The sequence below is a fragment of the Pseudophryne corroboree genome, assembly GCF_028390025.1.
Source record: "Pseudophryne corroboree isolate aPseCor3 chromosome 3 unlocalized genomic scaffold, aPseCor3.hap2 SUPER_3_unloc_25, whole genome shotgun sequence".
Classification (NCBI taxonomy): domain Eukaryota; kingdom Metazoa; phylum Chordata; class Amphibia; order Anura; family Myobatrachidae; genus Pseudophryne; species Pseudophryne corroboree.
In genome coordinates this window covers 1127670-1145214 of record NW_026967514.1, presented here as the reverse complement: position 1 = coordinate 1145214, position 17545 = coordinate 1127670, and the positions used below count along the sequence as shown (strand labels likewise).

The following is a 17545-nucleotide window of genomic DNA, read 5'->3' as shown; positions in this document are numbered from 1 at the left end:
GGTTGTGTCGTGAGGTTCTTCAGTCACAGTCTCAGAGCTCCTGGAGAGACGACGGTCTGGTGATGGCCTGCGCGCAGGAGCTGTAGTTTGGCGTCCATCTTGTGGTGTGGTCGCCGACGGTGTCTGGTGCACAGGTGAAGTTCTGTGCGCTGATGTCTGGCACAGGTGATAGTCTGCGCGCCGATGTCGTCTGGTGCACAGGTGACAAACTGCGCGATGACGAACTGTGGCGCACAGGTGACGATATGCGCGCTCCTGATGCTTGCGGCGCAGGTGATGGTCCGCGCGCTGCTGCCGATGCCTGCTGCACAGGTGACGGTCCGTGCGCTGGCGATGTCCTGTGCGCTGGCGATGTCCTGTGCGCAGGTGATGTCCTCTGGGCAGGCCTGTCTGAAAAAAAAAAATCACATTAGCACATACAAAATTTTTAAAGGGAAGTACAGCTCATGTGAATGTATTCTTACCATCAGGCCTCCTTTTGGACTGCTTGTCTCCCGCCTTCTTCCGTCTTCTGGGCGGTTCTTCCTCCTGGGGAAAGCCAGTAGGACGGCTGGAGTCCACACCTCCGCGAACTCCTTCGACCATGGCAGGGTTCATGCGCCTTCTAATAACGTTCTCCCAGGGTAGCCACTTCAGATTGAGAGCCGGGCCACCTCCCGTAGCTGTCTCATGTCGGCGCTGAATCCCCATCTTCTTCTTGGTCTGTCTGCGGCAATCACTGTACCGCTTCAAGCAATTTCTGGTGCTCCGGCGGTTTCCAGATATTGCAGTGACTTGACTGGCGATGGATTCCCAGATGTTCCGCTTTACCTTAGCTGCTGTTTTCTGTGCCCTTAGTCCATACAAAACGTCGTAGGACCTGTCGACGCAATCCACTAGGACACAGTTTTCCGCCTCAGTGTATCTGGGTCCACGCGGCTTTTTCTGTCCTGCATCTTCACCAGAGGCTTCCTCCTCCGACTGCTCCTCTGGCTGGCTTCTTGCCTTTAGGGATTAAAAAAAAAAAAAATTTTTTTTTAATAAGATCGGTATGTACCTGTGAGTGTCAGTATCCCTGGCATTGCGTACCTATTCCAGTAGGTGTGCATGGCATTGCACAAACTACAGTGGGTAAAGTTTGATGCTATTTGTGTCTGCAGGTGTGGTTAAGTACCTTTTTACTAGGCTTTTTCTTGGACTTCTCATGGGCCCTTGACGACCGCGGCTGGTCACTAGATGCCTGGTCGGTCGCATCCGCCTCCTGGGTTGGCTCCCACTCCTCATTGCTATGCAGGGATAGATCCGAGGGGGTGGGGGAAGGGGCGGATCGGGTCTGCTTGTCCCTTGACATCTCTGTTATAAAATAAAAATACATACATGTATAAATGGCTGCCCCTCACAAAATGGCTGCCCCTCACAAAATGTTGACCAGGCTGTCGACCAAACTTGCTCCAAATCACCCCAAAATGGCCAGAAAGCATCCCAGCACACTCAGGAGGTACACCACAGCAAAATTAGGCGGGAAAACACATGTTTGAAAAACAATCAGCAGCACATGTCAACCAGGCTGTCGACTAAACTTGCTCCAAATCACCCCAAAATGGCCAGAAAGCATCCCAGCACACTCAGGAGGCACACCACTGCAAAATTAGGCGGGAAAACACATGTTTGAAAAACAATCAGCAGCACATGTCAACCAGGCTGTCGACTAAACTTGCTCCAAATCACCCCAAAATGGCCAGAAAGCATCCCAACACACCCAGGAGGCACACCACAGCAAAATTAGGCGGGAAAACACATGTTTGAAAAACAATCAGCAGCACATGTCAACCAGGCTGTCGACTAAACTTGCTCCAAATCACCCCAAAATGGCCAGAAAGCATCCCAACACACTCAGGAGGCACACCACAGCAAAATTAGGCGGGAAAACACATGTTTGAAAAACAATCAGCAGCACATGTCAACCAGGCTGTCGACTAAACTTGCTCCAAATCACCCCAAAATGGCCAGAAAGCATCCCAGCACACTCAGGAGGCACACCACAGCAAAATTAGGTGGGAAAACACATGTTTGAAAAACAATCAGCAGCACATGTCAACCAGGCTGTCGACTAAAATTGCTCCAAATCACCCCAAAATGGCCAGAAAGCATCCCAACACACTCAGGAGGTACACCACAGCAAAATTAGGCGGGAAAACACATGTTTGAAAAACAATCAGCAGCACATGTCAACCAGGCTGTCGACTAAAATTGCTCCAAATCACCCCAAAATGGCCAGAAAGCATCCCAGCACACTCAGGAGGCACACCACTGCAAAATTAGGCGGGAAAACACATGTTTGCAAAACAATCAGCAGCACATGTCAACCAGGCTGTCGACTAAACTTGCTCCAAATCACCCCAAAATGGCCAGAAAGCATCCCAACACACTCAGGAGGTACACCACAGCAAAATTAGGCGGGAAAACACATGTTTGAAAAACAATCAGCAGCACATGTCAACCAGGCTGTCGACTAAAATTGCTCCAAATCACCCCAAAATGGCCAGAAAGCATCCCAGCACACTCAGGAGGCACACCACTGCAAAATTAGGCGGGAAAACACATGTTTGCAAAACAATCAGCAGCACATGTCAACCAGGCTGTCGACTAAACTTGCTCCAAATCACCCCAAAATGGCCAGAAAGCATCCCAACACACTCAGGAGGTACACCACAGCAAAATTAGGCGGGAAAACACATGTTTGAAAAACAATCAGCAGCACATGTCAACCAGGCTGTCGACTAAAATTGCTCCAAATCACCCCAAAATGGCCAGAAAGCATCCCAACACACTCAGGAGGTACACCACAGCAAAATTAGGCGGGAAAACACATGTTTGCCAAACTGCCGACAGCACAGGTCGACCAGGCTGTCGACTAAACTTGCTCCAAATCACCCCAAAATGGCCAGAAAGCATCCCAGCACAATCAGGAGGTACACCAATGCTAATAGAAGACCCAAAAAAGTCAATTAAATAATAAAAATAAAACGTGAAAAACTACCCCAAAACACAAGTCTCCCCCTAAAAATGCAGCAACACAAGCAAGGGGCTATACACATACCTGCACACATGCACAAACACCCCATGTACACCTCATGGCAACCCCCACTACACAAACACATACATGCAACACCAGACACACATGTGGTACTTACCTACAAATGTAGTAAAAGCTCCTAAAATGGCTCTGCTCCGGGGTAACAGGAATCCTCCTGACTGTCCTGGAATAAAGCCTGCTGGGGTGTCCAAACGATATCCACAGCAAACAACCAAATTGCTAGCTCTGCACCTCCTCACACCTCTCTGCAGGTTCACAAAATGGCTGCAGAGCACGCAGCAAACAAGCCCTAGTAAAGGGCTGCTTTCGGCGGGAAGGCGAATTCAGTACGCCCACTACTCGCCGATTGGCCGTAATCCGCCTGGGGGTGGGTCGAATCCGTTTTACATTGCATATGGTGAATTCAGGGTCCCGGCGACAGGGCTGCGGCTGGCGATAGCGGGCGAATTATACAGAGGCGGATTAAATGACACGATTCGCCCGCTATTGCATATACCCCTTAGTGTGTATTTTTCTCTGTGATTTTAGTCACCATATCTCTCCTGAATTCCTGTTTGTGCTGAATACACTGCACGGTTCAGGTATTGTGCTGCTGATATTATACTGTGTTACCTTATATTGCGATTTATAACATGTCCGCTACTGAGGGTAACGGTTTGACAATGTCTATAATATTTGTCCTATTAAAAACACGTTAAAGGTTAAAGAACACAGTACGCCATTGGCGCAAAAAGTACCGCAAGGGTACTCCCTTAACTATACCTTAAGGAATGTACTTATACTGTAAACATTTGTGCAGTGACAATGTGTAGATGTAATGCAGTGTAACCTTGTTAGCTCAAAAGCTGTATGTGCGACTATGACGCTCTGAGAAACCTTTATGCATTTATAATAACCAATCAAATACCGGTCTAAGGTTCTAACGCCTTTAGTAAGAGAATGAACGTTCAAAAAGAATAATACAATACAAGCTATACACTACCAATATAACATAGACTAACTAACCAGATAACTACACATGAAATACAATAATGGTACAATAATACTTTAAGAGGAAAAGAGAGAAAAAAGGGGAGAAGAGAGAGAGAGAGAGAGATATGGCTCACAATAACAATAAAGACAATATGATTATATGGCTGCAGAGGAACTTACACATGTGAGGAACAATCGCTGCGCAGTTAGTCAATGCTGAGAATCTTTGTGGAGAAAATACTTGAGCTTACCCAGGCTGCCTGTCCCTATATACACAACACCCAGCAACACAATTGTCCCTACAATGCCACATGGGGCAGAAGCTAGACTCCATTTTGGGAATAACCTCCCATGATTCCAAAGACTGCACCACATGGTTGAAAGGGGGATGCTAGCAGCCATTTTAGATTTGCAGGTCCAAACACATGGCACTCTCTGCTACACCACAATCACATAGCAGAAGACACAAGACTCCATTTTATTCCAAAATGTCCAAGCCTCAAAACAATGCATATGTTCTGATTTTACAATTCCAAACCATCTAAATCACCTTTCACAATTTCAAGCAAACACAGTATCTCAATAACCAGAGCATATGAGCTATCACAAGACCAGACCACCAGGTACCCACAAGTATCAGCCTGCCATTGCTACAAGCACATATTCAAAAGTAACTGCATGGTGGTATTCATGATTAACAAGATATATTATAACAAACCAGCACAATCTATTTTAAATCACCATAGGCAAACAAATACCACAAATGCTATGCTACAGGTTGTCTAATGTCCCAGCTACCATCACAGATTCCCAGATCTATCACACAAACAAGTTACAATAGCCTATTTAAACCAGCACCATTGACCTTAAAGCAATCTGTCTATATTTCCTTATCTAGCCATGTGAATTCTATACTTAGCCTTCCGCTGGGAGGTCAGCCCTAGGGATGAAGCAGCCATGCTGCTGGGTGCCAGGTAGCTGTGTGAGTGAGTGAGCCCTGTGATTTCCAGTGGATAATATCATACCTGCATTCCAGCTGTGGGGGTGTGTCAACCACAGGAAGTGTGTCTTTCACAGTATGTGGGCTGTCTTGTATCAGTGGCCTTGGTTATGCAAAACAATGGGTGATGACTAACACATTCCTGTCTTGTGGGAAGCTATTGTTTGGCGAATACAAAACAAAACCCTGTCTCTGGGTTTTGTTCGATATTCATGATGTCCACTTTCAGTTGAGACAATGACATCTCAGCAATCATTCTTCTGGAGACAAATCCAGCCCCATTTCGTAAACACAGGTGTTGGCCCTCCTCATTGAGTCTCAAAGCTCAGTGTAATTAAAAGCTATTGTACTCCGTCTGCGGGAAAGATACTGATTCGGAATACAATTAATCTTCAATTACTATTCCTGTGCTTAACTATGCATATGAAGATGTGAAGCCCTCCCAACATGCAAACTATTGTTTGGGGAATCTCTAAGGTCAAAGAGCCATTTGAGACCCACTGACACCTGCTGGACTCAGGGGAATATTAACTTATAAAATACATTATATGGTTAAATTATGTAACGATTGAGTCGCACGCTGGGCACACAGAAACTCTACCGTAAATGCGCATACAGTGCGCCTGCGGGTGCACGTAACAGCGGGTATGCGCACGCACGGGAGAGCGCACGCATGCGCAGCGCGGACATGTATGAGGTGCAAATATGGCAGTGTGCATAGTGATATTTTTCTGACTTTGACAGTCCACCCTTTGGCAGTCACCAATAACTGCCACTTCCTAAAACATTTCAAAAAGAGAAAAATATATGTCATATGTAAATACATTTCTATGATTGGGTAAGGGAGGAGAGAAGAAGGTGGGAAAAGGGTATGACCTAGTGAGATAGCAGAAGCATATGTGTATGAATCCATGTTTGGGGGGTCATGTATCATCGTGCCGTACGTGTTTTAAATCAAGCTTCGAGGTATTGCGAAGTATACATTTGAATTCCTTCTTATCCCGTATTAAGGGTCTGTGGATGGGCTGTCAAACTTTACCGAGCTCGTTTTGGCTTTTGGTTGCAACAAAATGGGGGAGCACATTTTAGTTGATGATACATGAATGGGGAAATATGTGATTGCTGATATCTGTGCCTGTATTCCCTATCGACTATGTGTGTCATTACCTGAGGGTTGTAGAGATGAAGATAAAGAACACTTATGGTAAATGCAGTGGTATTCTATGTCAGGTTAATGAACATTTGTCGGTTGAAGTCTTGTTCGGTGTCTGTTGAATGCAGTCTTCTTTGCGCTTTTGCCCAAAAGGTGCAAGCAAAAAGCTTTGTCAATGTCCATAGACTTACAAAAATGTTGGGCTAGCTAAATTTTAAAATTTCTAGGGAAACTGGGGGTCTATGGCATAGTTCATCAAATATCTGTGTATAAGGTTGTCAAAACTTCTTCTTTAATCCATCAGTTGTCTGTATATCGGCTCATCAAATTCTTCGTCCAAGTGGGTCTTTTTACCTTGGAGAAAACGGAAAAGCAGGTGAAAGAAACAGGTCGTGGAATCACCTTTTATCACAGCGTGGTTTCAATGGTTGGGTCGTAAATCAAATCCATTTTGTTATGCGATACAGTCATTACTTCAGGTAGTATTTTTCCAATATAACACAATCCTTCAGAGTTTGGGGCAAGCCACTTATACGCCTTCCTCCCGCATATGAAATATGCATCATCGGGGAGAACATATGGGACGGAGTAGGACATAACCATATTACACATCTTCCACGTGAAATCTCCTAACCCTAATTCTCCCATCTGTTTAGTACACGTATCAGTTTGTACGATATGTGCGCAGTATCCTGGTGATACCTCTCCAACTCTCGTAATCCTACTTCCTAGGGTATACCTATATCGGAAATATTTTCCTCTACTGGCTATGTGGCGTATAAGCTCTGTATCTGTAGGCATTCTATCTGCCCTATATGAAAAGGTCATGGTTTGGTTACTCCATGACACTTCCCAATTTCCCGGCTTTCGGGGATTGGTAATGTTAAAACATATTAGGGATCTATCCACATGATATTGGTGGAGCTTCAAACTAGGAGGGCTGGAGATATTAAACCTCCTGTCCACCGGTCTCCCACCCTTTAGCTCAAGTACCTCCCCTACCGTTAAAGGAAATGGAACTAGCCCTGATTTGCTATGACCTTGAGGTACTTGAGAGCATACCCAACAATCTGTCTTATTTAACACACTACCCACTAAGGAGTGATAGTCACTCAATGGATGCCGGTTCATGTTAATGTTAAAACTGGACTGACATTTCTTGATGCACCCATCCTCTACTACACTGTCACAGAGTCTACAGATACAGTTCTCTTTTCAGCTAACAATCCTTCACAATGTTTACAAATAACATGGCTGCTAGATCGTTTCCGGTACTCGCCTTTGCTTGGTGATTGTGTTGCTATTGGAAATTTACACCTCCGTCTCAGTCATCAGAACCTTTCTGGATCCTTTCTCGACCTCACTGGTACTCTCACCGAAACAGACTGCTCTGGTCAACATCATGGTCAACAGGAAAATCCGGATCACAGTCTCTTGGGGCGAGTCCATCTTACAGGAGGAGAAAAAGGAGAAATTTGTAATGGGGGTACAGGAAAACAGTTTGAGGGGGAGAGAAACTTGTTACGATAATTAGTTCTCTCGTCTTGTTTTTCTTCTTGTTCTGCTGTCATCTCAAAGGTGCTGTCTCTCAGTCTTCCAACCGAACATTCCGGTGATGCAATATTCCTTCCAAACCAGCGAACTTTCTGTAAGGAGCAAAAATCTTGCATTACCATTTGTCTAACTGATGTGTGACATACCATCTGTAACGTTATGAGAAAATGAGAAAGAAGAAAGAGAGAGAAAAAAACAACGAGAGAGAGAACCGTTCATATATATATATATATATATATATATATATGCATCACATAAATCAACAATAAACAACAACAGAAAAATTTTTTTTTCAAACATTCTTTTTTTCTTCAGGAAAGAAAAAAAAACATTGTCAGATCTTCCGTTCACCATCAGGCTGTCACATCTACATGTCCAATGGTATCCTTGCATAGTCTCTCCCACCAGCATTTCCATACCTACACTGTATCTGGCCAGGATACATCAATGCTGGCAGGTCATACTGGGGTGTGGTAGACTTCTGCAAGGACCAAATAGCTATGTGATATTTGGGTCCTGCCGATGAACGTCAGAGATGGGGAAAAGAACATTTACAGATAAATTACAACGTCTACCCGGCCGTCCTTGTGCCTGCAAGGAACTGACCTCCCATTTCATTAACTGTAACCTCAGGCTTACTATCAGTCCTAGTGATCCCCTTTCCTGACTATATATTATGGGTGTGGCCCAAAATTCTTCCTATATGATCCCTGATTATAATTTGGTGTGTCATATTCATGCTCATATTCATGTCTAGGGGGTCTGACTTTATGTGGGCTGTTGCAGTTACTGGCATAATGCCCTTCTCTTTTGCAAAGATCACAAACCCTGGGCTTCCTCCAAGTGTCAGTGAAATGGGGTCTTGGTTGATTTGATGCCTCCTCAAAGGCTTGGATGCTCATCACCATCAACCGCTTTCCCTCTACCTCCCTGATTCCTTGGATACCATGATTATGTCGTTGTCTAGGGAGTTGATATACCTTCTGTGAATCTTTGATCATACACTTAGATCTTTCCTAGGATCTGGGAAATCAGACATGATTGATCTCAATTCTGTCCGGGACCAGGGATGGCGCATTGCACTGTCCTTGACGGGAATGATTCCCTGATCGTCAGTCTTCCCATTGGGGACTGTGATCACCCTGACAGGACTAAATTCAATTACATCACCTTGTGTTGGTCTTACAATATAGGGTACATTTGTTTGCGCGTGATATATAACACCGTACGTACCTGTGAACACGACCTCACCTGACCCTCCGTTAGGGGGTTTGATTACTGTCTTTACCAATTTGGTCGCGTCCACCTGGATGTCTTGTAGGCTGGCTGCTGGAAGAGGTGCCGATATCGTGCTGGGCTCACTTTCTTGCTGGTAATCCTGAGGGAAGTTTAACATGGGGTGCGACTTGCACAGGTTAACATTTGTGATTTTTACACTTTCCTTTTCATAAACATTATTACATTTGTTACTTTCATTCTTAATACAGTTACTACGAAAATAAATTGTAATAAAAATGTTCATTTAGTATACATATATCTTTAGTAAACATGTAAACATTTTTATTACAATTTATTTTCGTGCTGCTACCTTGGCAGTTATTATCAGCTTAGTCAGGGTATGTTAAGCAAGCACGAGGGGTTACACTTTTCTCCCCCCATTCCTCTCTCTGAAACCCATCAGTTTCATTAACCATTTGTAAAGTAGCAGACTTCAAAATATTACATTTGACCAGGGTAATGGTGGTAGAAATAATGAGGACCAGTTTTTATTCTGGTAAGCGTGCCACAGTGTTATGCCGAGTTTTCTGACAAGTTAGTAGAGCTGCTATTATTATTATTTTGCTTTGCAGGGATTTCTGTTAGCATGGTTTGCTATACAATATGAGGTGAAATTACATTATATGCCTTAATTAAAAACTAATATATTTTATTTTTCTCTGGAACTGTCCTGCCCAGCACGGTCTGCAGGTCAAATTAACAACGTATTATCTGCAGTTGGTTTCTACAGAATTAACAAACAATTTCAGCTCGACAGCGCAAGTATTCAGTTGATTAGACTGGACACCTGCCTGTTTCACGCTGAAACGGTCTATGTCTAGGGGTGGTACCTTTCTGTTGCCCACCCAGCCATATTACCAGTGACTTCAGCAACTTTAACTTGTTTCTAACTTTGTTGAACACCAAGTTATTTTCATGGTGTACTGCTAAGGTTGTCAAATTCTCTGGGACTTGTGTGCGCCACAGTAGATCATTAATGGTCAACCAATTTTTGATATGCGATCTAAGACCCTTAACAAAAGCAATGGTCAACATTGTAAAAGGTTTTTTGTGATCAAATATTTTTTTTATTTGTCCATAATTTTGTACTTCTGGTTTGAACTTTACCCAATAATCTCTGGTATGTTTTCTCTGTAGGTCTCTGAGAAACATCTTTTTTTACTCTATTTGTATCCTGTGTGTTTGAAATGGATGTTTTCTCACCCTTCTTCTTTAGTGAGTGCCTTTAATTTTTCAGTTGTTAATAAACCAGTAAACAATTGTACCATATTACTATGTGTAAATGAATGTGTCTTATACAGCCGTACTAGCTTGATTAACTTACTTTGGCTTTCTTTTATAATGGTTAAATTTTTTTAGGGTCCAGGGCACATGGATTGACCATAACTTGCCCTCATCAGTAGTTACTACTTTTAGTGGAGCACGTAAAAGTGTTTGTTGCTGTGCTACCTTACTTCATGTAATTCCAGTTGCAGTCATGTTATCTGGGTGTATGTTGGCATAATTTGCACCCCTTTTTTTTTTTCCTTTCCCTTTTTAAGTGGAACACATTCATTGTCTTCATTTCTCTCTAAACAATGATATCTGTGCTAAATAGGCAGAAGGGGGAATATAAAGAGATGTTTTTAGCCATAATGTATATACCTTTCATTTTTCAGCCTTTTTTTCTTAATTTACTTAATTCTATCCACTTGTTTATGCTAAAGGTTCCTATGAATGATTTATCAAGGTATTTTGCATGCCATTTCCTGAGAAATTTCACAGCCACACTCCCATGTCTCTGATACATCACACTCGCTGGACTGCCGTGCGGGATTTCTAACATAGAAGAGCCCTTCGGTGTGGACATCTCTTGACCCATTGTAATGGCTAATCTTTATTTTACAGTCCAGCCTCAATGTCCAATACAATGGTAAACAGGGACGCTCCCCTTGTTTAGAGAGATATTACTCCACTTAGGAAACCTCACCACCTCGTCAGGTGCCACGGCTTTGAACAGGCACACGTGTTCCACACTCTGCTAAGCTTGGCCTTATAGTGTACAAGGTGCTTTTCACAGTGGGTGAGTATCCCTGATACTATCCAGCATAGGAGAGTTTAACCGGAGCCTCTCTTCTACCTGGGCCCTGTCCAGAATCTGCCGGCGTAAAGCCTCGGCCAATCACACTCATAATCACTCACAGACTTCACGCTTAATTTAGCAAGATATGGCAGGCAAAAGATCCCATAAAATCATTAAATATGATAATGACAGAAATTACAATCTTAACACTCTATACTAATCACTGCATCTGGTAATAAAATGCAGTTAAAATCATTTTGGTTCCATACTCACAATCTCCAAAAAGACTTCAAGGAGTTACAAGCCAACAATAACACACAAAGTCAGCAGACCGAGGCAGGGACACATGGAGCAGAAGTAAGATAACAGCTCTTACCTATGGCCACAGTTGATCCAGGTGTCCCGGCTCCAGCCCACCTTCCTTCTTCGTGTGTCAATGTTGGGTTGATCTCGGTGGCACAGACCTCCAAAATGATATGGTCATGTAAAATAATTGAAGAACAATGAAGTCTCTTTGGTAGATTTATTGCATTGTGAAGTTCACAGGGCTCACGATAAAAGAATATCATGAACTGCACATTGACACGTTGATTTCATCTTATATACTTTCATCATAGCATTACATGATCTAATCAAATTAACAAGCCAATCATATACATAAACCAATTACATTTCAAATATCAGAATATATTATAATTTATAAACTCCCCTTATGGGGGATTTCCAATTAATTAGCTCAGCATCTTGTGATTATGACTGTTACATTAAAAATATACTTTTACCTTCAACATACTTTCGACTTCCCTTTTCTATAGGATACTAGCTAACCACAGTCTATGAAATACTGTAAAGCTAGACTAACTTCTTTAATTGCTACTAGAGGAATGGGGGGAGAAAAGTGTAACCCCTCGTGCTTGCTTAACATACCCTGACTAAGCTGATAATAACTGCCAAGGTAGCAGCACGAAAATAAATTGTAATAAAAATGTTTACATGTTTACTAAAGATATATGTATACTAAATGAACAAACATTAATCAAAATGCAAAAAGCTTGTTATTTACAGGAAAGGACTAAAGAGGGAAAATGCAATGAAGGCTTGTGGCACAGCTCTGAAGGTAAAACTGTTGCCCCCAAATCACTCTTGCCAGCATTGGCACAGATGTCCCATGGACTGACCCATGCAGGTAAGATGGCCATAATTAGTCTGATTCAGACTTACTGGGATGCACCTTGTTTTGCATCAGTTGCAACCAAATACTGTGCTTCTTGCATCATCTTGCAGAGGAATGCTGGAAGAACAATTTAAAACTATACCTTCACATCTTCCCCAGACAACTGGTCCTTTCCAAGTTATACAAATTGATGTCATTCAGCTTCCAAAGGTTAGGATGTTTTAGCATATATTGGTTTGTGTAGACAGGTTCAGTGGCTAGGTAGAGCATCAAGTCCAGCACAGAAATTGGTACAGAAATTTATAGGTATACCATATGTGATATGGTATAGCATATGTGATATCATCTAACCAAGGCATACATTTTATGGGACTAGTGTTTTTTACATGTGTGATGTGCCAACCAGCAGAAAATTGAACATTGCAACGGGACTATTAAAAATAAGCTGGCCAAAATATGTAAAGAAACCAGCTTGCAGTGGCCAAAAACTTTGCCATTAGTGTTGCACTCGATCAGAACAACACCAAGGGGGGAGTTGAACATTTCTCCGTATGAAATACTGTTTGAAAAATTGCCCAATGTTGCTATTGCACCCGCATATAAACTCAGTAAAACAAATGATTTAACTGTGAACTATCTTATTTCATTAAGCAACCAGCTAAAGAAGATCCAAGCTACTGTGACCAGCACACAACCAATCCATGTGGAAGGTGCTTGTCATAATCTACATCCTGGTGATGAGGTGATGGTCAGAAATTTCCTGAGATCGGGCTCGCTGACAGACCGGTGGGAAGGACCTTACCAAGTCTTGTTGACAACCCCAACTGCTGTTAAGATAAAGGAGAAGACTTCATGGATCCACTCCACCCACTGCAGAAAAGTCACGCCTCCTGAGACAGCACATGTGGAAGATATTCTCCAAGACTCCTCTGCACTTCACCAGTAAAACCAGCAAGTAAGTGGTTCGGGCATAATAATCCCTTGAGCCACTTGCCAACGCAGTATCTCTGTGGAGGGTACATAACTCCTAGAAAAGTACTGTGAAGATCAAGGACAACAAAGACAATGCTCAACAGGATGATGCTGATAGGCCAAAGGCCAGACCGTGGACTATGGGGGTGCATTCTCTCATGGGCATGTCTGATTACAATCATACTCATTGTGCTTGAGTGTTGTATATACATTCCAGGGTCTGTTAACAATGTGACCAGTCAAACAGGTAATGTAACATCTTACAATGAAGCGTTATTCAAAACACGTGTGTGTAGGGCCTTACAAAAGAATGATTATGGAGGAAAATTTACAGGTAATTCCATAATAGCAATGCACAGTAAAATTGCAAAGGCTCTCAACACAAGCAAATGTTGGATTTGTACCCACCTACCCATCAGTGTAGATGCAGGTATACCCCTCCTGGCTCATTACATAAGCACAGCTGACATGATAGACAGAGATTGGTCCTGCCATAAGCGAAAGAATGGTAGTCGCAGTTGTGCCAATAAGACACCTAAAGTACAGAATATAGTAAACTTCCCATATTTGGATGTCTTAGACGCAGGCTTGCTGTATGCGCCCGCTCTGCAGGTATCTGCAGCCAAAGGAAAACCTGAATTCTGCTTAAGTGTTAATAAAAAGTCCCACCCATATGTGTACAAGGAAAAAATATTACAGGTAAAAAGCCCAAACCTAGGGTACACTAACTATACTGGAGCCACATTTGTAGTAAAGATGTCCGGTAGATGCTCCCTCAAGAATCTCAAAACCTGTTGGCATTCCATAGATGCAAATGGGGCATTAACACCTAACGATACTTTATACCAACTACAGAGAAAGGTGTACACTTGATAACAGCACATGTGGAGATGCCAATGGTAATAACACAGGGTACTTTATGATATACATAAGGCTCATTTATACCAAAACTTTTGGGATGCCTCTGCCTAAGGGTATGTATTGGGTTTGTGGAAAATGGGCATACTCATGGATTCCCTTAGGTGCTAAAGGACAATGTGTACTCTCCTCAGTATTCCTATAGAGCATGACTTGGTGCCAAGTGACCTAACATATTTAAGACATCCCAGTAAAAGAGAAGTGAAAAAAGGATATGTATCTTTCAGATTTTCTGATGGTGAACGTACGGCTGGAACTTTGTTTCCTCTGTCCACTATCTATTTGGTGGAAAAAGTTGTGTCCCAAACCTTAACGGTACTAGATCAGATGGTAGGGGAATTGGTCGTTTCAATCAATCAGACAGTGGAAAAGCTGGCTCAAGTAAAAAAAGTGGCTTTACAAAATAGGATGGCACTGAATCAGCTGTTGGCAGCAGAAGGGGGCACGTGTGCAGTGGTAGGACAAGAATGTTGTACTTATATTAAAGATCACAGAGCTGAAATAAGTGCTCATCTGAGCAAGGTGGGAGAGTTGCAGCAGGAAATGATAAGGTTAGGTGCTAGTAAAGGTTGGGATCCAATTGGATGGCTAGGAGGAAGTATTGCAAAGCTTTTTTCTGGAGTATTGCAGTACATTGTGTTTGCTGCACTGATTGTAAAAATCATATATCTTACCATCAAGTGTGGACCAGTAGTCTGTGTACAATGTGGTAAAGGATTTAAAAGGTTGAAAGTGCACCATAAAATAACCATTGTGGTGGTAGATGATGAGGTTCCACTAGAACAGGTGACTCAAAAAACAAGTCAGGGGCAGCAAAAAAGACCGGTGGTATATGCTGACATGAGCAAATCTTATAAAAGTTTACAACTCCAGGAAGCTGAGCCCATATACCAGGCTTTAGAGGAGGATCAGGCAGGTAGGGAAAGTACACAGCTTGTTAATTTTACTTATGGACTGGATAACAGGGTAAAAATTAATCAGGATAAGTATGTTAAACATGAAATACAAGCGAGTTTCACCTAACTGTGTCAACACCCTCTTAGCCAACACCTGAAGGTTCCTATAAAAAGAACAGGAATTCCCGTCCGGTGCGGTGAGCATTGGCGCCAGGCCCATCCCCGTGAACCTACCTTTTTCCTATGTTGTGCGTCTACCTAACCCTCATTAGAAATTGTGAAATTGAACCTTCTGATTTGTGTATTAGAGTGCCAAGTATATTGGCAGAGAGAGGAATGATATAGATAAGTGAATACACAAAATGGAAGCTGGATGTCAGTTTGTCTATTGCTTAAAAGAAACTGTTGCTTTAAATGATATTCTTATATGTTTGCAGAAACTTTGATTTTAGTAGCAATTAAGGAAGTTAGTCTAGCTTTACAGTATTTCATAGACTGTGGTTAGCTAGTATCCTATAGAAAAGGGAAGTCGAAAGTATGTTGAAGGTAAAAGTATATTTTTAATGTAACAGTCATAATCACAAGATGCTGAGCTAATTAATTGGAAATCCCCCATAAGGGGAGTTTATAAATTATAATATATTCTGATATTTGAAATGTAATTGGTCTATGTATATGATTGGCTTGTTAATTTGATTAGATCATGTAATGCTATGATGAAAGTATATAAGATGAAATCAACGTGTCAATGTGCAGTTCATGATATTCTTTTATCGTGAGCCCTGTGAACTTCACAATGCAATAAATCTACCAAAGAGACTTCATTGTTCTTCAATTATTTTACATGACCATATCACTAAGTGCATTTTTATCGTACAACATTGTGCCATTTCTCTGCAACCATAATCCTCTCCATTGCCATGTCTCTCTTCCCAAGATGAGGGTCAGATATGTAAGTTAAATTTCTTTGCATTTCACTTTCCTGTTGCCATAATTTTAAACAATCAAAATGTTTAACTCGTCTCTTTGCTGATTTAATGAGACCTATCCTTCGTCTTAGATTTAGTAACACTTCTGGGCTAAAGCTGCCTACTCTTGGGAACTTCTCCCCGTCATGTACCGTCATTCTCTCCCATTCATCACATAAAACCTCTGTGTGTGAACCGTATTTTTCACACATTACATACCTTGCTGACCCAATTGGTCGGTTTACTGAATCAACCCGAACCGAGGTTGATCGTCCCCTACCTGAACAATTGGCCCCCATAACTTGCAGAAGTTGCTCTTAGCGAACCCTTACAAACAAACCAAAATGTTCAAAATAGGCCAACGGTGGCGGTTTACCGAGTACCCCACTCACTCGCCCACGCCGACCAATACGACCTACACACTGCCCTAGTGCTGGCGTACTCGACCCAGGGCCCCTATGAACCTTCGTTTACTGGAACATGTGAGTGTGATCCGCAGAGCATTAACCCTTTCCAGTAACTGTGGGGTTGTTGGATAGTTCCTTAGTGACCAGCGAACTTCCCTTTTGAAAATAAAAAATTACACAAATCACGTTAGAATGTACAAATAGTGTTTGTGACCCCTTTACTCTAATGGTACTAGGTCAGATTACTAACTAATGTACACAATTACGTGCGGTACAATCGTTCAGCACATAAGCAACTAATCTTATGTACAGAGCGACCAACGGAATCGACATTCGGCAGCTGCGAATTCCTTCAGCCTGAGCTTTATTGGCTTATATGGGTTTTGCACCAACCCTTCTTGGTGTTGTGCTTCTTGACTCTATAGCGGACTTCCTTGTCTGCTGTACCTAGATCTCCTGGTCTGTTATGCGACCTCTTGGTCTGACCTCCTGGTCTGCTACAGTATGACCTCCTGGTCTGCTACACTCTATGCTCTTTATATGTTTAACAAGGGATGCCTCCCTAGCCACCGTGCATGTCACTTACACGTATGTACCTTCACGAGAACTCGATGATTTCTGTGGTTCAATCCCCAAAATTGTAAAAACTTATATATGCAAACACTCACTCACCACATGTACACTTTTGTTTCTATTTCTATTTCTGCGCAGAAATTTTCTTTAGACCAGATATGTTGTAAAATGGGAGAAGGATCTAAATTTCGGACACTGAAATCGACTTGCGCTATTTATCGCGTTGCCACCTCTTCGCCTGCTAAAATAACACTATCGTGTGACTTGAGTTACGTGGGCGTACCCAGGGGATCCGGTCTGAAGATCGACAGTGCCTAGGTCGACAATGTTTAGGTCGACCACTATTGGTCGACAGTCACTAGGTCGACATGGATGGAAGGTCGACAGGGTTTCTAGGTCGACATGTGCTAGGTCGACAGGTCTAAAGGTCGACATGAGTTTTTTTATTTTTTATTTTCCATTTTTTTTATTTTTTCATACTTAACGATCCATGTCGACTACGATTGGAACGGTAAAGTGTGCCGAGCGAAGCGGTAGCGGAG

General features: G+C 42.5%; 1 long non-coding RNA gene across 1 annotated transcript; it reads right to left on the bottom strand.

The window, feature by feature from the left end:
- Window positions 1–842: 842 nt before the first annotated feature.
- LOC134983812 (uncharacterized) lies at window positions 843–3327 on the bottom strand. Its single transcript, XR_010191687.1, has 3 exons — window positions 3174–3327; window positions 1154–1332; window positions 843–984 (listed from the first exon to the last, which is right to left on the bottom strand). It is a non-coding gene; the product is annotated as an uncharacterized LOC134983812 (long non-coding RNA).
- Window positions 3328–17545: the final 14218 nt, after the last annotated feature.